Here is a 21,848-nt window from a genome sequence, read left to right as displayed (position 1 = left end):
ATCTTCTTAGTAAAAATGGTTGGGAGACTCAGGCCAATCACTTTATCTTTCTGAGCCTCAGTTCTCCGTCTTTAAAATGGGTATAGTAGTATTCCTGCATCGTGGATCTCAGAGAACACTCTGATTTTCAGGCACCAGATCTACCAGTGGTAACCACTAACGGTAGGGGAGGCTGGGAATTGTCCTTTTGACTTAGAATGCAATCCCTTCTGCCCTGGTCTTTGGCAGGTCCTATGTGGGAATCTGGTGATACTGACATTATAAAAACTGTATTAAGCAGAAAATAATAACTTCAAATTTGAGCTCCACACAGTCATTTAGTATGAACTTCCAGGTTCCATAAATCTCAACCAAAGCTTAACTTAAAAAACAAAATAGTTTGGCTGTTTTTCTTTGAAAAGGATTAAAAAATTTTCTAGAAGTTCAGAGAAACAATCAAAACTGCATGTGAAATAGTCAACAAAAATGACATGCCAATAAAATAAAACACAGGGAAACAACATATTTGCCTGGCTCAAAGAATATTCATGCACAGATAATCCCCTAATGAATTTCTATAGAGGCTGTATTTTTGTTCATTGTAAATCAAGGAATAGTATCTTTTGAAGAGAGATTGAGCAAAGCTGAATCACCTGTTTTCAGTTTTCTTCATAATATACCAGGCCTAAGATTTGAAAGAAGAACTTTAGATATTCTGTGTAGATCTAATAACTGCTTAAAAAACTGTTAATGATGGTGAGTTATATGATCAAGTAAATATTTCATAATATCATCTGTCATTACCATTTATCATATACAACCCTGTATAGTGTTTGTGGTAATGCAAAAATCAGGGTTCATTTCCAAATCTGAGTATTGCTATAAGAATTTTTTTGATAATTCCACTTGCTACTGCTTCAGCAGGGTAAGTATCTCCAAATTAAAGTTAATTAAAAACTATCTAAGAACTACATTGACTCAAAAAGGATTTTTTACTAGGCATTTTGTCAACAGAATGCATATTATAGGAAAATCTTAATTATAGAACATAATTAATGCATTTGCTGGAATGAAGGCAAAGAATTTTGTAGCATAAATACATAATAAATATAAATTGTTTTTTGGAAGCCATTTAATAAATTTTGACTCTGCCCCTCTTTCAGGGGCCAGTCCTCACATAGCTGGGATAGGGGTGTGGAGACAGCATAGATCTGACTGTATGTCAAGTGATGAGGGCAGGCCTTGGGGGATGGACATAGTATAGGGAGCCTTCTGCAAAGAGGTTCTTGAAAAAACGGTCTATAACTACTTTCTTCTACTTCCTTGGACTCCTGTTCATCCCTTGATCTGGGTTTGGATCCAGTATGATTTTGCACAGATTGCTCTGTTTCTTTGTCAGTAAAGCAGAGATAACGACAGTGTGCCCCAAAGTTGCTATGAAGATGAAATGTCCTGAAGGTAGCTTGCGGTGGCTAAGATCATGTAGACTTGGGCTACCATTCTGGTCCCTGGACTTATTGAGGGGCTACTTAGAGTCTCTGAGCTTTTGTTTCCCATCTGTAAGGATAGTCATGGCTCCCTTTGCCTTGTTTATGAGGATTAAAGTCAACTGACCTGGTGGCTCTGAGCTTCCGTTCCCCTTCTGAAGAGCCCCGCCCCTTGCATGCATCCATTTGTTCATCCACTATTTTCTTACACAGAATATGTGAGCATCTATTATGTGCTGAAAATATCAATACATTAACAAATTAAAGAATCAAATACTATATCAAATCAAATAAAACAAAAAAGTAATTACCGGTGGAAGCTTCCGGCTGTGGTCCCGAATGCCCTGTGTTCCTTGACGGACTCATGTTCTCCACCTACCCGCACGTTCACCCCTGCATGTTCAGCACTGGGACACTATTGCTGGAGCGTGGGCGGTGATCAGTGACTATTTATGGAACAAATGAGGCCCAGCCATGTGAGGCTGTAAGTCCAGAGTGCTGACCTTTGGGGCTAGAAACTTTTTAGACCTACAAAACTTACAGAGGTTCATCCTGATTCCATATAATATTGGCTCCTACCCACCCTCCAGGGGACAGCTGTCTCCTGGATTATCTCCTCTCTGAAGCCTCCCTTTGTTTCTACGGCACAGTTATCCATTTTTCTTCCACCTTTTCCAGCACTCACTGTCAATACCAGATGTAATTTTATATCATCCATGCACAGTTCTAAGTATTGGTCCCTGAGCATCCTGTCAGCCCCTTCATGTTACATGAGTTGGCCCTGAAGTTCCTGCATTCAGACTATTTTGATTTGACTGAAAAAACCTCAGAAACCTCAGTTGCTTTAGAATAAGCTACAACTTAGTTTGAAGGATACCTGCAAAATCCCAAGACTTATTTTAACTTCTCTAAGCCTCAATTTTCTCTTTGATATGAAAGGGTTGAAACTCCCTGCCTTTGAAAGTCACGATGGCTACCTGAGCAGATTCATTCATTTGGCAAATATTTGTCCATACTTGCTATATGCAGGTATTATTCTGGGTGCTTGGAACATACTAGTGAGCAAAATAAAGAAAGAAACATTTGCTTTAGGCAATGAGCATTCTCTTTGGAGAGGCAAATGATCAATGTAACAAATAGGAAACTTTATTGTACACTAAACAGCTGCAAGAACTATGGAGGAAAACAGCAGGATATGGGTGATGGAAAGGTTGAACACAATTTGGCAACTTTAAAATACCATGGAGATACCAGCTTATATTATTAAGTATATGCTGAGAAACAAACAAACAATTCAATAAACTCTTATCACCTTCCCTCAACTTCCAGAAAGGCAGTGTCCATCCCTCCTTTGATGATTTTTCAGGTGATTTTTATAAAATCAGAATGTTGTGTTGGGATCATAGATGAACACTTGTTGACTTGAAAGCTGACCCAAGAAGAAATGGAGAAGCATTGGGCTGTGCTCATTCCTTCTCTGGCGAGTCAGAACAAGCTCACACATCTCTGAGGGATTGATTTCCACAAACAAAGTGGCTAGTGGGGACTTTTCATTGAATTGAGGGACTGGTAGAGGCTGAGGATCCAGATGAGCGGTGTTGACTTTATAACATTCCAGTCCTGGAGACTTCAGAATGGCTGCTCAGATCCTCCTCCAGTGCCTTAAGATTCTTTGACCCATGGACTTTGGGCATTGAAGACACCAGTAACACTACTAACCCCAAATGGGGACTCAGCATCCACCATGAAGAAAAGCTGTTGATCATTTTATCTCACATAGACTGTGGCATCATGTAATTGCTGTACCTGTTGGTGTATTGTGTTCTTTTCAAATGGTGGCAGATTACTCTTAGCATGAACTTGGCCATTAGCTCTGCAAATCATTCTGGAGCACTTTACCTGTGTCTGGCACCAGGACAGCCACTGGGGTACAAGCAGGAGAGATGCAGATTCTTGCCCTCACGGAGCTTTGAGTCTAGTAAGAAAGACAGACATTTAAATGAGGACTCAGGCTAACTGTAGTTTCCAGTATGGGGTGAAGGGGTATGTCTCTGACGGGAGGAGACCAGTCAGGAGGCTGGTAAAGACATTATTGGAATAATGTTAGAATATAGGAAATTGAGCATGCCATTCAACCTAGTTGGGGTGTTTGACTTTAATGTATTTAAATACATTCTTGATTGATTTAAGCCTGGCCTTGAAAACAACTTCCAATATTTTGACAGATTGCAGTTGCAGTGTGTTTTGGGTTTTTGCCCTGTTCATTCATTTTCTGCCTTAGACTCTAGATGTCTTAGCTGGTCACATTTCTACCACTGGAAAGCAGGGTTGCCATGGATTCTTACCCTGATTCTGATGAATTCAATTTCAGTTCACCGACTAACAAGCATTGAGGGCCTGCCAAGTGCCCCATCCCATCCCAGGTGCTGCAGATACAGTGACAAATAGAATGTGGGTCCATGAGAATGTGAATTTGTTTTGTGTCAATAGAGAATTATCAGTAAGACTTTGGGCATGAGTCAAGTTCAGTTAAACGAGATCAATAAGTGTTTCACCTCTGGTTCTCACTGATTCCTCACACCACCTCCACAAAGCAGATTTTAGTAAAATCACTTTAGAGAAAGCAAGACTGATGCCTCCAGATGCAAAATCACTTGCCCAAGGTTGCACAGCTAGTATGGAAAAGTGGGATTTGAATCCAGGCCTCTGGACCCAACTAGGGACCATAGGGGGACCATCGGTGGTTGGAGACCACGGGCTGGCCTCACCTGCTCTTCCCCCTCGGTCTCTGAGATGGGCACTGCCCAGGTTCTTGCCTGTCTGGGCCCCAGCAGAAATGATGACAAGAATTTTCAGTAGGCCCATGAAAAGGAGCCAGCTTTTGATGCACCCTGAAAGCATGACTTGTTTCCCTCTCCTTCCAGGCTGGGGGCTATGGAGCCACCTGGTGAGGATGATGCACTTCAATCCATGTATCTGATTATGGGGGGATCCTCCTGAGATGAGGCAGGCTCCATAGTCCTGGGAGACAGAGGCCTGGACCTGTGGAACACACCCGGCATTGTCGGACGTGCCCACCATTAGCTCTGAGGGCAGCCGGACCAGGACACGCAGGGCTGACTGGGAAGGTCTGGAGATCAGAGCAGGCCAGTGAGGGTGAGCCCCTGACTTCAGGATGGTGGAAGCTGATGGCTGTTCCAGAAGAACGTCATAGCAGACTTGAAACCCTGGGCATAGATGACTGGCTTTACCATCATCCCCAGTCTCTTCAGCTTCTGGGAGGATGTGATTCTGGTGTGAGCAGCAGCAGGTGTGGGAGGCTCTCCTGATCGTGTTGCCACGTAAGTGATGAGGACATGACTCTCGTAGGGGATGAGGATGGGAGAATCCTGATGTGTGGTGTTTGGGGTTTCAAGGGATCTGAGTGGCCTCTGGGAGGCTGGGGCAAGCTGAATTTGGCACTGCCTGGCGGTTGGCAGCCTTTCAAAGGTTCTAGGGCCCATATCAGTCAGGAGTGAGGCATGAGGAGCTGTCAGGTGCAGGGCCTCAGGGATGGGAGGGCACCACTGCACAGCTTATTTGTTGAGTCAGGGGAAAGAGGAAGGGGAGAGAGAGCCTCGAGACTGGTATGTAGGCATGAGAGGAATGGGAAGGCTAAGCAACCCTACTGAGTCCTCTCCTGATGCCAGAGGCGAGCAGTGGTGGGCACTGGGGATGTGATGGCTCAGAGGAGGGGAGGGCGATTGAAGCACCTTTGAGGGATATTCATTGTGAGCCTTGGGGAGCTTCAGCAGAAAGCTTCCCCCACTGCTGTGGTGTGGGGCAGGTACACTGAGATGAGCAAATTCTTTCTTTCACTGGAACTAATTGTTCTGGATGCACAGACGGGAGCTTGTGTGGATGGTTGATTTCTCACTGAATTCCTTGCTGCTGTGCGTGCTCATCTTCGGAAATGGAGTGGGTTCTAAACCAGTTAGAGCTTTCATAGACACAGACTATGACAGCCAGAAAGGTCCTGGCAAGCCCCCAATTCAGTATCTTGATCTCACACACAGAAGGAAGTCAACGAAGCCCCAAAGGCACATGGCAGGGTGGTTGGAGACCCAGGACTAGCGCCTGAGCCTTTCCACGCAGTGCTGCCTGTTGAGAGGATGTTACCAAAACTCTTGGTTCATACTTACCTGGCAGGGGAAATACCAGGATCACAAAGGCGGTCTTCCCAGGGCAGGGCTTATCCATTGCGCTCCGGATGTGCTGACCCCTGCGATTTCCCCAAATGTGGGAAACTCGGCTGCATCATTTCTGGTACTGGGGGACTGCGTTTGCGCTCTCACCTGTAAAAAATTAAAAAAAAAACAAAAACAAACCTCTTGGTTCAGTGGTCCTATCGTGCCTGCTCGGTGGAATTGCTTGGATGCTGTTAGAATTTCTGTGGCTGTCTCCTGCTTCCCCTGAGAGATTCTGCTTCATTTGGTCTGGGATGGAGTCTGAGGTTAGTATTTGTTTTTCATCTTTTTGTGACTTATAGTGTAGCCAGGGATGAGAACGATTGGTCAGTTAAACTAATTCCAAATGATGCTTATAAAGGAAGGTCTGGGTGGACACCTACCCAAAGCACACAGTGAACGTGATTCCTGAGAAGTAATAGGTCATGATGAGGCTAGAACATGCTCTGGTTGAGATGGTGTCTGAGTGACAGTCTGCTGCTCAGGGCAAAGCGAGTCCCTTACTTTCTATGTCCAGTTCTTGGCACAGGATGTGGAAGGTTGGAGGCGGTTGCGCATCTGTAACTGCTCGTTGAATGAATGAGTGAATGAATGAGGGAGTGCATAGGAGCACGATGCTGGGAGCAGTCTGAGGCAATGAGCAGAGTTGCTCTCTGGGCAGGGTGATTGGAAAACTCTCATCCTTAGGACTCTTTCTGCGTCTATTTCATGACGAGACATGGAGACAAAACCTTTGAGAGTGGATCTAGAAATACTTGTTCCTTGGAATAAGAAAAGAAAGTTAGTGTTAAGAGAATAACGCACATCTTGAAGAGGAAGGGTGGATGTAGTGTCATAGTAGATGATTACTTCTCTGTTTTCAACAGTTGCCCTCATTAGCTGGATGCCATGGCCATGGGATTATGTTTCCTCCGTTAGTTTCATCATCTATCGAGTAAGGACATGAAGCCTCCACTTCCTGCCTCACCCAGATACTCGAGTTCAGTACACATGCAGGGGATGTCTGCTGGGAGGCAGGTGCGGGCTCGCGCTGAGGCTGCACAGGTATGAAGGCAGGATGCCTGCTTTCCCAGAGCTCGTGCTACCGTCCCCTCCTTCATTCCTGCTGACAAATGTGCACCGCGTGCCCGCAATGTGCCTGGCACTGTGCTTGGGACGATCGAAACAGATGAATCTGTGGGGAAGTGCTTTCAAATAATGTTTTGAAAGATATAAGAGATTAATGATATAAAAAAAAAGACATAAAAATATATATATATATATGGCATTAGTTGAAATGCCAAGACCATCCCATCTTTTATGGCCTGAAGTGGCTAGCCCATCCTTCAAGAAATAAGCTGAAAGTGTTCATCTCAGTCCTTTCCTCCCCAGGTGTCTGTTCATATCATATAGAGACATGTTCTGTTCGGATGTCTGCTTCCTTCATCACTGTGTAAGTACCTTCAGGGGAGGGATGCTGTCCTATTTATATCCCAGCCCCTGGAACAAAATGGGTACTTCATATCTGCTGGTATAACTGAATGAATGCAGTTTTCTGTAAATGGGAAAGATGTTCCAAAGTACATTTAAGTAATGTTTCTGATAAGGTCTATGCTAAATAATTTTATAAAATAAGCATTTGCATATGTAATTGAAGATGGGGTTACTTTGCTGTGTCTTCTACTTTTAAGATGTATTAAAGAAAATCACAAACCTGAGAGCATTTTAAAGGTTAATTGTTTTTAGTGAACCGTAGAAAGCTGCGAGGTGTTGTGTGTGTTTTCTCTGGGATGCTGGGCAAGAAGGGAAGGCTGACCAATTTCTAGCTGCTGGTTTTCAGGGACCAGAGGCTGTGGTTACTGTTTTAAATTGTTTGTGTTAATTATTGTAATACTCTTTTGTAAATAAGTTGCCTTATGCAAAAGTAGCATAGAGGGTGTGTTTCCAAAGGATGTTTGACTAGCTATGGCCGTCCTTCCAAGTTGGAAAAAGCTTCTCTGAAGCCAGAAGGAATGGAAGGAGAGTATAGGACTTTGCTTCAAAGAGAAAGGATGTCAGAGAGGAGGAGGGGGTGGAAGGGACTATGGCACAAAGAAAGAGAGAGCAGGGCAGATGGACAGAGTGGGGAGGGGAGCCTGGGATGGGGTGAGAGACATGGAGAGAGGCCAGGATCCAGAGATGGAGACCAATGCAGGGAGACCCAGAGGTGGGGACACAGCCATACTGGGATCAGGGGTATGGTCAGACACTCTGGAGAGACTAGGATAGAGAGCAGGCCCAGGGCATCTGCAGGCTGAGGCACGAGAGGACGTGGGCATGACTGTCAGACAGATGTGGCTAGGAAGCATCACTGAGAATCGGCCCATGGGGAATTTTTCATAAAATCTTTAAAGCAGCTAAAAGCCATTTTACTGAAAGGGCCTTTTTGGTGAAGAGAGACCAACCTGGGCCATTTTCTCCCCCTGTGCTCGGCTGCTGTTTCAGTTGATCTGTCTGTGAGGGCAGAGCGAGGGGAGTTGTGGATTTGCACCCCCTCTTTTCCTCCCTCCTGGGTTGCGGCTGTGGGGGGCATCCCTCCCCCAGGTAACTTGGGAGGAATTTGGGAGGGAGTGTGCACAGGGCCCGGCAAGGGCCTGGTTTCTTTGGCTTTGCTGCCCAGATCCTAAGTGTTGTTGGAATAAGGGTGTTATTTTTGCATCTTAAATTGCTGCTGCAGAGAGCAAACACAGTTTGCAGAAACTCCTCTGCTTTTGAGCCTTCCTTTGAAATCAGACCTGGTAGGATGTTAAGGTTAATCAGGAAACAGTACATTTTTTTCAAGAGGGTGGTCAGAATGATTTCCTTCTCTCCCTGAGATCAGTGACCCCATCCTGGCCCCTCTCCTTGCTGGGCTTAATTAGATTAAAGGAGACAGAATGAGGAAGAGAAGGTGAGACCGCAGAGACCATCTAGTCCGGTGCTTTCATTTTTCAGGTAGAGAGAGAGATGAGGCCCTGAGGGGGGCTGGCTCGAAGCCCAGGACTCTGTGTGTGAAGCCTGTGCTCTTTCTCCTGTCCAGGGAGGGAGCCGTCAACTCTGCTGCATGACCCACTCCCCTTCCGTGGCAGACATCACTAATCAATCGTGATCCACGGCCGCCAGAGCCTTGTCCAGCAGGGTGTGGGAGCGCCGACAGTCATTAGATTCTGCCTGTGGGATGAGCCCTCTTTACTCTCCCTGTACCATATGGTGTTATCCTGCCGGCATGTGTTTATCTTTCTTATGCAGATAGGTTCGTAGTTTTAATGTGTGGCCTGCTGTCCACTGATTAATAATATAGCGCATGTTAGTGTTAAGAGTAGAGGAAATCTGACCTATCCCTTCTTGGAATCCAGGTGGTGTTTATGTGTGAAAATGGGGAACAAGAGGAAATGTATAGGCTGGGCTTGGTGTTTATTTATGTCTTTGCTTTTCTGTTTATTTCATCTGGGGGGCAAGGGAGCCCCTATAGTTAGATTATAGGAATTTGTGTTTTGGTCCTTTGCAGGGAAGGTTTGAGCATCACTCGGAAGATGAGGAAACCATTACTCAGAGAGTTTAGCTAAGTTCACACAGTTCAGTTGGTGTTTTAATCTGCTGCTGGTGAGGGAGGGAGTCCAGCCCTAGGATTGTGGGATTGGCCGCAGGCCACCAGACGAGGAGGGTGGCAGCAGTTTGTTATTCACATGTGCCCACAGCCCAAGGGAGGAGGAGGACACGGTATGCCTGTAGGGCCACATGGGGGCTGCACTCCTGAACAAGCAGGTGCTGTGGGAGGCAGGCTTTGTAGTTTGAGAGGGTGGGTGTCCTGGTTCCTGAGGGGGGATGTGATGGGCTTATTTGAATAATTGTGAGATGGCTGGGATAAGTGGGGACTGTGCTTGGTCCCCCTAAGAAGTTGGGTTGTTTGTCTGGGGGACGTTATCCACAGAGCATAGAAGGGAGGGGAATTTACAATCAGGGCGTATGAGGCCCTCCCAATTTCCCCAGATGTCCGGGAGGCACCTAATACTGAGCTCCAGTCTCAGGCCTTATACTGCAGCTAGGAGACACAGAGCTACAATTTGAACCCAGGGCTGATGGCTCCAAAGCCTGGGATCTTGCCCATCCCACGACACGGGCTCCTGCCAGAACGTCCTTTGGAGTCTCAGACTGAGTAAATGGCCTTCCCATCTTTCTATCTTGTCAGTTACCTCAGCTCTGCATCTGTGTTTATGCTGCATCACACCTGGGCATTGTTTAGTGATAGAATTAATTTCCTTCTCCATCTCTCTTTGTGTGTGTCACGTTGTGGTGGCTGGGAGAACCAAAATATTCTAAATGAATTCAGGCATTGTCTAAGAATCAGAGAATGAAGTAAGCAGTCAGTGGGGCTGAATACAACCGAGGGTGGAAAACACAGATTCATTGAGCTGCTGGGAGTTGCGGGCCACTTAAATCATTAGAACATGACCATGCATACAAATGCATGAACAGACAGACACCTCGGCAGATTAATATTCATACTGTTGAGGTTGGCAAACCTTTACAGAAGGAGGCTCCCAGGGATTCTTTTAAAGAACAAAGCTCCTGGTGCATTTAAAATAACACCCCAAGTATGTTAACTGTTGTTTTCACGCTATGGAAGTTTGGAGTCCAGAGTTAGGAAAGGAGATGGGGCACTGATTTGTAAGGAAATCATATGTAGACATCATATGCAGACACTGAATAAAGAGGTGGGTGATGATGATGGCAGATTCGATGATAAAAACTTGTGTTGAGAGTGTGTGCCTCTGTGCTAGGCATTTCCCTCACTTTTTCTCCTCTACATTCCTAAGGACCTCTCAAAACCATGATCATGACTGTTTTTTAGATGAGGAAATTGAAGCCCAGAGAATTTCATTATGTGAAATCACACAACTAGCAAGTTATAGCATTTACCTCCTGCTTCCCTTCCCGGGTGGTTGTAGGATGGAAGAGCGTGTGTAATGATGGAGCACAGTGCCCGGTCGGCAGTCAGCCTTCTGTGCAGTAAGCTCCTCTCTTTATCCTGACACTATACGTTACATGTCTCTCTTGTGAGTATATGGCAGGGGCACTGATGTCCAGCAGGGTGGGTCCCGGCTGAGCACCTTTGCTGCTCTGCTTTGTGGGCAAATGTTACTGGGATTGGAGGGTCAGCTGTGCTCACAATTTCTGATTTCTAGAGGTGCCTGGAATCTCTAGTAGAAAGTCATTGTGGTGGCTTGATGAATGGTGGTCCCAAAAGAGGTATGTCCTAACCTCGGAGCCTGTGAATGTCAGTTTCCAAATCTGTAATATGGCAGGAGCAGGGGGATATTATGACCTTATTTGGGAAAAGGCTTTGCAGGTATAATGAAGTTAAGGATCTGGAGACAAGCTCGTCCTGGATTACCTGGGTGGGCTCTAAATGCAATGACAGATCAAGGAAGGTATCTTTCCTGGAGCCCTGCCTCACCTTGATTTTGGACTTCAGGACTCAAGAACTGTGTGAGAATATGCCTCTGTTGATTTAAGCCCCCGTGTTTGTGGTAACTGGTTATGACAGCCCCAGGAAACGAATCCACCCATGGTGTCTCAAGAGCCCCTTTTACTGGAGGGCAGCTCTCGCCCTGGTCTGCCACTAATGGGTTGTAGACCTTGGAATAGTCTGTTTTTCTTTCTGGGCCTCAGTTTCCAAATCTGTAAAATGGCAGGAGCAAGGGGATATTATGAAATAGAAGAGCCAGGTGACCTGAGATCGAGGTGTGAACCCTTGGAGATGTGGGGACTGTTATCAGGTAATGGCAACACTGAGAGGGGATGGAGGCAGAGGCCCAGTGGAATGGGGGAGGGAGGGTGTGGGGCCAAGGGGCACATCTGCTCTTGAGAATGTGCTACCCGGCCAACCACAGGGAGTCTGCACCATCTGAGCAGCAGCTAATCCTGCCCTTTCCACTTCACTGTGCCTGGAGACAGCTGGCTGGGCAGGGGCAGGGGTTGCCAGCTGCCGACTGGAGCACGTTCATTCCAGCCAGGAACAGGGCTTCTACATGGTGGAAAGAAAAGGACTAGTACCCAGTCCTCCATCTGCTAAGATGACAGACACATTTAGGATATTCCTGCAGGCTTTTGGTTTGTTTTGTTTTTTTCCTAAATCCCAGAAATAATTCTTTTGCCCTAGTTTTGGTTGTGCTTAGGATGTGGGCATAGTTAAGTAAGCTGAAGTGCCATACACTTTTCCAGTGTCCCCAGGTCACCTTCAGAGCTGCTTGTCTACTCGGGTGCTCAGGTTTGGAATGTGGGGTGGGTCGGGGCTTGGCTTCCCCTGCAACCTGCTCAGGTCACGGTGGCTCAGAGGTCAGAGATGTGGGCTCTGCAGTGAGACTTGTGGCTGTGGGATCTTGGGTAAGTTACTCACTTCTCTGAACTCCCGTTTACTCAACTGCAAAATTGGGATCAGTTCTCCTTCCTTGAAGGGATTCCCTCATAGGACCGCTCTTTGGGCGGCAACACAGAGCGGTCAAGAACTGACCCATGGCTGTAAAATAGCCAAGCCCAGAGTGATTTAAGTCCACACTCTGAGCCACTAGCCTGCCTGTCTCTCCTGGGCTTGCGTGCTCTGGGGGTCCAGAGAGCAGAGAGGGAAATGGGGCTGGCATTTGCCCAGGATCCAGGCATCTCCCCCATTTCCTATTTTAAAAACCAGGTTTCCTTTGAGATTCTGCAGTCATCTCTAGGTGGTGGGGGTCTGTCAAGGACAGGGCCTCACCTTGTTATTACCCTTCCTGTGTTCCCCTTGTTCCTGCCTTGTCTGTTTAGTCTCACTTTCCAACTTGCAAAACATTTTTGCTTTGCTGAAGACAGAATCAACAATCGAGGGGAAAAGACCACGTTCTCCTTTTCTGCTGTTATGGGTCTGCCATCTCCCCCAAACGAATCCCCATTTTTCTCCATCAAGATTATGCAACACAGTGTGGGCGATCCCTGGCGTCTTTCTGCTGCTGCTCCTGGGTGTGCAGCTTCCTGCAGGTTTGAAACACTTTTGAGCGTGTCTCCTGCATCTCGTGTCTCCTATTCCTGTTACTTGCCTGCCTGTTATAATTGCTGATCAGTGGAGATCATTTCCCAATTCCCAGCACTGGTTTCTTGAGACTTTTTATCGACAATTGTGACTAAATTGTCGGAATTTCATTTTCTTAGAGCTTTTCTCAGACCAGGATAAGCTACCACTTAAATGAGCTTTTCTGTATGCCGATCACATGCATGATTATATTTAATCATCAAATATGTCAAAATATATTATCATTCATCTCTAGATACAATATACTATATCCATACATATTCATACGTCTAATCCAAAAATGTAGAAAATACGCACATTGACTGTACAAGCCTCTCAACGCTCACCTTTGTTGCCTTCTGCTCACACCTCCCATTGGAATATACCAGCCCTGACTTCTCCTTTACCTTTGAAACATTGTATTCACCATTTGGATTAAAATTTAAATTTATTCCTTGTTAATCCAAACAGCATTTATTTCGAACACCTACTGTGTGCTGGCTGTGGGGCTAGAGTTATAGAGGAGACTGGGCGCAATTCTTGCCATGAAGAAATGCAGGGGCCTTCTGTGCTGCGCTTCCAAAGATCCAGAGCCTCGTCAGGGAAGCAGGCATTCTCTTGCAGCTTCGGGGAATACAAAACACGCAAAGGCCCAGGAATGTGCTGCGTCTGCAGCCCTGTTTATCAGCACATCTTGAGTGCACTGTGTTCTGCTGCAACTGGGTCATTCATCCAGGAATAAAACAGTTAAATAAACACTTGTGCTTGTGCAGAGAATTCTTCCCTCCATGATTCTGTTCTGACCACAGTGACCTCTCTTCCCTGCTGCCTGGAATCTGGTTCATCTCCATCTTCTTTGGGGTAAAGAACGCATCTCACACACTTCCGGGTGTCCGCTCAGGAGATAGCCCGTCCTGAGGCCTGGTGCTTCCATCCCAAGGGAAGGGGACAAGCTGCAGATGGCACCAGGATGGTCTCCTGACTTAGACAGCCTGGAGGACTGACAAGCCGCCCATCACCTGCGCTGATGAGACTGGTGTTTTCTGAGGCACATTAGCACTTGCTCAGCCAAATATTTGTCCCCTTGGGTGGGTTCCCATGTATTCCAACATGGCAGATGTGGTTTTTGTCTTTGACGAGAGAATGGCATGTTTGGAAGGGCACAGGCTCTCTAGACATTACTGAGCCCAAAGGCCGGCCTCTGCAGTTGTTAACTGAGGTTGCCTTGGGCAAGCTGCTGAAGGTTGTTGAGCCTCAGTTTTCTCATCTTTCAGATGGGCTAAAATATTGACCATCACAGATTTATTTTGAGGGTTAGAAATAAAGTTGGTATAACACTTGGACTAATCTCCTGCACATACTAGCTGATGGAGAAAGAGACCTGTTTTCCAGGTTTCTCTCTGAGAGCACCGTCGGCATGGGTGTGGTCCTGACCGTCTTTTCTCTGGCCTCTGTGATGGTGTGCATGGCAGGTACGCTGGGATTGAGAAGGGCTCTGTTTGGTCCTAAGAGTCAGGAACTCAAGGTGCTGGGCTTCCCGTGTGACTTCGGGCATCGGTGAAACCTTGGTAGTGTACAGAGGTAGATAATGCCCTTACAAGCAATTTCAAATGAAAACTATTACACTTACTAAATTTTGCAAAGATGGCTCTATCCTCAACTATGACTGTGATGAGCAAGTTCAGAAATCAAGACCAAAACTCTAATAATTTTCAAGGATGTTTTTACAGCTGAAAATGGAGATGAAAGATGCCCTGCCAGGGTGTGGGTGCAATAGCTGTGTGGTTCAGTGGGGAGCCTGCCAGGGGTAGGAATTTCCTCCTTATTCAAAGAGTGCCGCTGTGCCCCAACCCCCAGAGCATTTGGAGTTTGGACTAGGAAGCAACTCACAGACCTTTCTAGACCTATCCCTTCTGTGCTGGTCTTTATCTCTCTTAACCCTCACAGGGATGCCCTTGCAAAAGTGATGTCACATCCATTTCACAGATGAGAAACTGAGGCTTAAAGACTTACTTGCCTTATGACATGTGGCTTTAAAAGGTTGAATTCAGACTTGAACTGAGCCCCCTACCCCACCAGGCTCTTGCTTCTTTCCTCACCTGCCCCCTTACAGCTCTTTTATTCTTTAAAATTAGCTGATGAGGATGCTAAAACTCAGAGGAGGGACACATGATTTATCCTAAACTCACAGTCAGTTAGAAGCAGAACAGGTCAGGACCCAGGACTCCTGACTCAGCGCCTGCCTTTCTCCTGCCCCCGGCCTTGCCCCCTGAGTGCGCCTCATTAAACCCACACAGAAGCCAGAGGGGGCTTTTCAGCTGTGTGGTGGATCCCTTCCTTCTGGCTGCCAGCTAACGCTGGTCCTCTTCAGAAAACCTGTGATCTGAGCTTATATTTGCCCTGTCCTCAGTCATCAGTTGTCTCCTCCTTATTGTCCTTTGGGGTACTCAGGGTGGGTAATAATGCTCTTGCTCAGATAGAACCCACCATCAGCTCTGTTTTTCAGAACTACCAGCTGCCAGAGAGCATCTGGTATCTCTGTGTTCATGAAAATCCTTAGAGATCAGGATCCCTATCCCTGATCCCAGGAGGTTGCAGGAAATCTGCCCTGGAAGAGGTGGCCCAGAGGAGAAATACTCCCTTTGACGGTGACCCAGGAGACCGCAGTCCCCTAGTTTCTCACTGTGCTTCCCTCCCAGGCTGGCGCATGGATCTCCAGACCTCCATCCTCTCAACTCCAAGGTGACAGAAAAAGAAAGTGCTTTTCCATTCTTGTCCACAGAGGTTCCACAACTGAATTTCTGAGCCGTCTGGCTTAACCGTGGGGTCGGGGTGGGGCTTGGATTCCATTTGGAAGCAAGTGGGTTTTGTTCACAGACATATCCCTCTTACTCAGCACTGTGCCTGGAATGAAGGAATGAATGAACCAGTGAATGGATGAATTTTGCTCCGTTCTGAGTCACATGATGGAGGCTGCAGAATCCCACGGTCCCCAGGCCAGCAGAGATCAGTCTGAAGAGCAGGGCCGGTAGGACACCCAGGTTGTGGGGACTGGAGAGGAAGGATAAGGGGGAGGCAGCTTGGAGTTGAAGTTCCTGCAGTATGTGGCTCAGGGGGCCCCCCACCCAGGATTTTCTGCACCTGCTCTAGCTTTGGGGACCTTTAATCTCATTTGCTCAGGTGAGGTGGTACAGTCCAGCACGAGAACATCAGAGTGGCACTGTGGCTATGCCAGGCGGCTTTAACAGAACTGACTGCAGCCTCTCCCCGGCAGTGACTTGGGGCTTGGAGCCCCTAGTACCTCTGCCAGACCTACTGCTCATTGTTCACAATTACCCGCTCCTCCCATTTTCATTTGCATATTTCTGTTTTGCTGTTGTGGATAGAATTTTGTTAAGTACTCCAAATGCTTTGTGAAACAAAGAGGGTCATACATTCATAACAAGCAAAATTTGTGCCTGTTCACTCACACATCCGTTCATGATTCCTGTTCTAAAAGGATCATGTCCGTTGTCCCTTCTCCTTTCCCATGATCTGCGCATGGGGTTGGACATGAGTAACTGTGTCAAGAAATTGAGCTCCTAGACAGCCCTCTCCCTCCTTTTCCCCCAGCTCCGCCGCATCTAACTGTAGGTCCTCTAGAACCATCGATTCAGCCATATCAGTTGTGACCTGTTTTCTCTGGTAGAGAAGCTGCTGGAAATAGCAGCCGCATTTGATGAGGCTGGGCTGCTTAGGCCTCAGAGTCATCCTGCGTGCCAGCGCTGCTCTGAATGTTAAATGTAGGGAGGGGAGGGGAGGCCAGGCATTTCCCGGCTCTGCCTGTGGGGATCCCTCCCTGGGCTTTCCCGCGGCTTCCCAGCTCCTTGCATCATGCGCCGCCCTTTTGCAGGGGAAGCGTACCTTCCAGACTGAGGGAGCCTGGGTGCCAGGGCTGGATTCCTCACCCCTCTGCGTGCTGTTTCCTTATCTGTAAATGGGGATGCTGCTGCCTCAGACCCCATGGGGCTGTCGTGAAAACCAAATTAAATAATACAGGTTAAGCCCCCAGTCAGGCACATTGTAGGGGCTCAGTGCGAGAAATGCTAGCGTTGTTGTTAATTATTATTATTTGGTGCAATGGGACCTGAGCCCAGTAGTCGCAGGGGGTGCTTCTCCAGGCTGCACTGGTGCTGAGAGGCTGGGGCGAGCATCTCCTCAGGATGAATAATTCATCGCCAGTCTCCTTTGCTCCCAAAGCAGCAGCTCCTGGCAAACACTGCAGACAAATTCATTTGTCACCGGTGGGCGTGCACGAGAACAGATGGGATTCCCCAGTCACGTGCTCCCGCAGACAGCGTGACACACAGAAGCTCTGAGGAAGCCCTGTTTCTTGGAGGAGACGGCAGGAACTTCAGCTTCTGAAAATGGATGCCGCGAATCTGCCACCCGTGCCATATGTAGCAAAAGCTTTGTTCTGTTCTGAAAGAAAGCGGGTATTTTCCATCCTGCGTGTCCTTGACAATGTCTGACAATATCTGTTAACTATGGGGGCACATTGGTCTCCTGGGAATTATAGAATCAATATATTTAATTCACTCCTCAGTTATCCATTGTATTCCCTCTGGGTTCCAGGCCCTGTGGTAGGCATGGGAGAGCAGAGATGAATAGATATCTGTACAGAACTTTATGGAAACTCAAAGAAGAGGTTTGCTGAGATAGAGTAAGTATGCAATAACTAACCTTCTACTGAATTCATAAAGAACTGCTGACTGAAAGCTACTTAACAGCCTGTGGCAGTCAGGGGAGGCTGCCTGGAGGAGGTGATAAGTCAACTGACGTTTGGAAGTTGAGCTGGAGTTTCTAGATGAAGAAGGCTTTAGAGAAACACATAAGAAAGCATGGTGTTTTCAGAAAACTTCAAATAGATGTATATCTGAAGAACAGGCATGAACCAGATCACAGATGTCCTGGCATATCTCCTTAGGTTTGCACATGATCTGGTGGGAGCCACTGATGGATTTTAGGTAGGAGGGGTACTTGGTATTATTTGTATTTTTGCAAGAGTACTCTGGCTGCATTGTGTAGAATGGGTTGAGGAAAAGGACATTTGGAAGTTGGGAGATAAGGTTGTGCCTTCCTTCATTCACTCACTTATTCACTAATTAATCCATTTGTCCTTCCATGTATGCAGCAAATATTTCTCAAATGCCTAGTGTGTGCTGCACTCCAAGGCATCAGTGGGGCGAGGAGGCCACACAGCTGATGTGCTGAGGGGTGAGGGAGGGGGAAACCAAGGCTGTCTGTCAGGTCAGATCAGAATCACTTTGCTTTAAATAAACAGTCAACAAAACTAAGCTCTTGGTCCAGTCTGAACTTGCAGAAGGTCCCTGTCTTGCAGTTGGGGTCCACTCATAGCTATTGCTTGCAGCCCCAGGTGTGCTGCTGGGTAGCCACTGGTGGTCCTGATGCACAGGGCAGGTGCCATGCTCCTTGCCTTTGCATCCAGAATCCCTCCGTTCTGTGAGCTGCTGGGTTTCTTTCCCTTGGCACTGCCGTCAGTTTGGCTGAGGGCTGGAATGCTTGATGCACAAATATACACACCTCTTTTAACCTCAGATGGCTTCGACGGCCAGTGACATTTGCAAAAGGGTTTGTGTTCCATGCCCAAAACATTTCCAGAACACAGAGGCCTGGCTGAACCCAGGCAGGAGATGGCTTGGTACTCCTTTGAGCTAGAAATGACCAATCTGCTTCTTCCCCTTCTTATATCCTTTTGAGCATCTTTTCTTCCAAAAGGTGTGCTTTGTGGATTAACCCGAATCAGAATCACCTGGGATGAGGGTGAAATGGCAGCTTCTTGAGCCCCACGCAGACTTACTGAATTAGAATTTCTGGGGGTGGGGAGCCAGGGAATTTGCATTTTTAATCTCTACCCCTGGGGATACAGAATCTTTCATGTCTGAGAAGCAGCATTTTAAAGCACAAAGATTTTCTTCTGGAATCAGCAAGGGATTGTGCTGAGCGCTTGCTACATATTAAGCATGGGGCTTGGTGTCACGCAGTGGGCTCATTTCATTCTCTCTCTGGCCCTGGGGGCCAGTGGAGTGAATTTATTTTACACAGTTTGGAAGAGTGAAGCTGAGGTTCGTACCCCTGGTACCTGAGGCCCATAAGGTCTTAATCTGATGCTGGCACTGAATTGGCACTCAGAAGCGGGTGGTGGGTGGTTCATTGAACAGGATGGGTGCTTGGGGTACAAGCAGCAGCTGTATTATCATCCACTAGTTGCCCATTTCAGCCCACCTTTGGGAGCAGGGACCCCATCCCTCCATGCAACCTTGCCAGGCCGAAAGCCCATCTGCCCTAGTTGGACATTCTTCCCCAGTCCCCTGTGAATCAGGCCTACTGGACCACTCACTGTCACTGGAACAGTTACTTGGAACATGTACCCCTCTTTCCTGCAGCTTCGGCCAGTCTCTCCCTAGTGCCCTTTCCATCCTGTGTCCCCAAGGTCAGGGGACCCGCACACACACTCCTCAGGTTGTCCCTTACAAGTCCTCCTCACTAGGCCTGAGATGACAGTGGGCAAAGCACTTCCCATTCCCACAGAGGATATTGAATTTACAAGATGCCAAGAAATTATTTTTAAAAAAACACTTCTCATTTTCATATTCTCAGCCTAGATCCTTATACATGTTTGCGGTAGGTAGCGGGCTCGGGTCTCACAGCAGCCTGTTCCATGTGGCCGGCCGCACCTGCCCTTGGAAGTGGCCGGCCTTCCAGGGTCTGCATCAACCACAGCTTTCCAGCCACGGGGCTCCTCAGGCCCACCCAGACCTACGAGTCAGAAGCAGCTGGAAAAAGATGCCCCGGTGCATCTATGCACTGCAAGGTCAGGGAAGCGCTCGTTGCTCCCCATTTTGAAAAAGTGGGGGCAGGTGGTAGCTGTTGTATGAGGACCTAGCTGGAACCGAGGGAAAAGAGTCCCATTTTGCCATCTGTCACACTAACCAACTAGCTAAGTGGTCACCAAAAATAGCTCTCCCCAGCTACTGTAATGACCTGACCTTGGGGTCTAGGAAACTCAGTGTATCCCAAACTCTTGTTCGAAAAATAGGACTGAGTTTCTGCAGAGCTGCAGTTAGAGGTAGTGGGTCTCAGACCACCCAGTTTTCTGATTCAGGTCTTAGATGAAAAGAGAAGCCGCTGCTGACTGGCAGTTACTGGGCACGTACTAGGTGCCAGGCCCCGTATGCTTCTGCACACGCCTTTTCCCAGTATTCCTCCCGTGGGCCTCTCAGGTTGAGCTCCAGGGACAGGTTTCTCCCTAAAGGTGATGGCTTTGCCTCTCTGCATCCGGCAGCAGAGGCAGGACGTCCAGCGTCTTCCCCTCTTGTCCCTGTTCTCAAGAAGCTCAGGGATGACCTTAGTCCAGACCCCCAGCTTAACCTTTCTCTTCCTTCCCAATAACTTACATTTTCCTTTTTTGAAAATCCTTAGTTTCACTGTCAAATTCTCTCTCTATTGTAACCTACCTTAAATCCTTTTAAAACTAGTGGTGGCATCAAAAATATTTTAAGTGATTCCTCCCTTTAAAATGACTCATTATGGTAATCCCTTAAGGAAACAGCAAGCCCAGCACTTTTAAATTGTGACTTGGCTTACACAAATTCAGCTTATACATAACATTTCTGAAACTCAGCTTCTAAATACACAGAGGGTGCCTGTACTCATGCAGGGGGATGATTATTCTAAGCGCCTGGTTGATTCTGGTCATTAGGCAAGACTAGTCTGATAAGTGGGCTGCACATTCAGCTGTTTCAGGGTCTTCCCTGAAGTGTTTCTCCCCACTTCCATAGGCACTAACCTCTAAAATAGGTAGGACTGATGGCTGGGTGATTAGGGGGTGCAAGAATGAATTAGATGAGGTGCTCACTTATTCACCCAACATTTCCGGAGCCTCTGCCCCATCTCCAGCACTGGGTTCTGCCCCACGGAGCTCACCATCCACTGAGATGTGCACACACTCATTCTGGTCAGACGCACAGCGGAGCCCAAATGTGATTAGCAGAGAGCCATGGAACTTGCTGTGGAAATGCTGAGCCTGGAGCTCTTTGTTGTGATTGGACATCTGGGAAATCAGGACAGCATTTCAGCTGGGTGTTGGGGATCAGCAGATTGTCCAAAGTTGGGGAAGGACATTTCAGGGCAGCAACTAGAGGCCAGGGGATCAGGAACTGCCTCTGGGTCCCCTCGAGTCTCCTGGGTTTTAGCACAGAAGGGAGCTCAGGGGGAGCTTTGGGGATAAAATGTACCCCTAGACGGGATTGGAGGTCAGTGGGAAGATTTTTCTGAAGGCAAACTGGGCCTAACTTTTTGAAAAGCAGCAAAGCTACGCACTGCTCTGACCTCGGAAACAACGTAACAGAGTCATTACTTTCTCATGTTTGTCACCCCTGGGGGTCTGTGAGTTCCTTTGCGGGAAGGGATCCATTAAGTTTTTTATTGCTGTGTAACGAGTTACCACAAATCTAGTAGCTGAAATCACCCTGGACAGTCTTACAGATTCTGTAAGTCAGAAGTCCTAGCACAGCGCTGTTGGGAGCCCCCCTCAGGCCCTTGGGCTGACATCCCCGTGTTGGGCAGGACTGCGTGGTCATCTCAGGCTCAGGGTTCCCTTCCCAGCTCTCTAGTTGTCGTAGGTGGTCTTCAGTTTTAGGACCGAGGCCTGCTCCCTTGCTGGCTGCCAACTGGGGTTGGTTCTCGGCTCCTTGGTGCCAACCACTTTCCCGCCCTCTGGGCCCTCTCCTCTTCATTGCTCCCCTTTACCTACTTCATGGGCTCACCAGATTAGGTCAGGCCCACCCTTTTGATTAACTCACAGTTAGTTGGGACCTTAATTACACCTGCAGAATCCCCTCTGCTTTATAAGATAAAGTAACCACAGGAGTGCCATCCATCATATTCACAAACCCTGCTCCAAGAGGAGGGATTATATGGGGCATGCACACCAGGCCTGGGGGCTTGGGGCAGTCCTGGAAGTCTGTCGACCACAGGGCCCATGTTTAACCCATCCCTGTGTCCCCAGTGCCCAGCACAGGGTACAAGGTCAGATTCTAGCCTTATTGAAGGTGT

The 21,848-nt window shown here is 47.5% G+C and overlaps 1 protein-coding gene and 1 non-coding gene across 2 annotated transcripts in view; both read left to right on the top strand.

Annotated features, from left to right (window-relative positions):
* Positions 1-21,848, top strand: part of KCNQ3 (potassium voltage-gated channel subfamily Q member 3) — a 289,359-nt gene that overhangs the window by 32,231 nt on the left and 235,280 nt on the right. The window lies entirely within an intron of this gene.
* On the top strand, positions 5,640-5,803 carry LOC118972857 (U1 spliceosomal RNA). Its single transcript, XR_005061991.2, has one exon. It is a non-coding gene; the product is annotated as a U1 spliceosomal RNA (small nuclear RNA).

The sequence above is a fragment of the Manis javanica genome, chromosome 2, assembly GCF_040802235.1.
Source record: "Manis javanica isolate MJ-LG chromosome 2, MJ_LKY, whole genome shotgun sequence".
NCBI classification, from domain to species: Eukaryota; Metazoa; Chordata; class Mammalia; order Pholidota; family Manidae; genus Manis; species Manis javanica.
The sequence above is the reverse complement of the archived record's forward strand: the minus strand, read 5'-3'. Positions and strand labels throughout refer to the sequence as shown.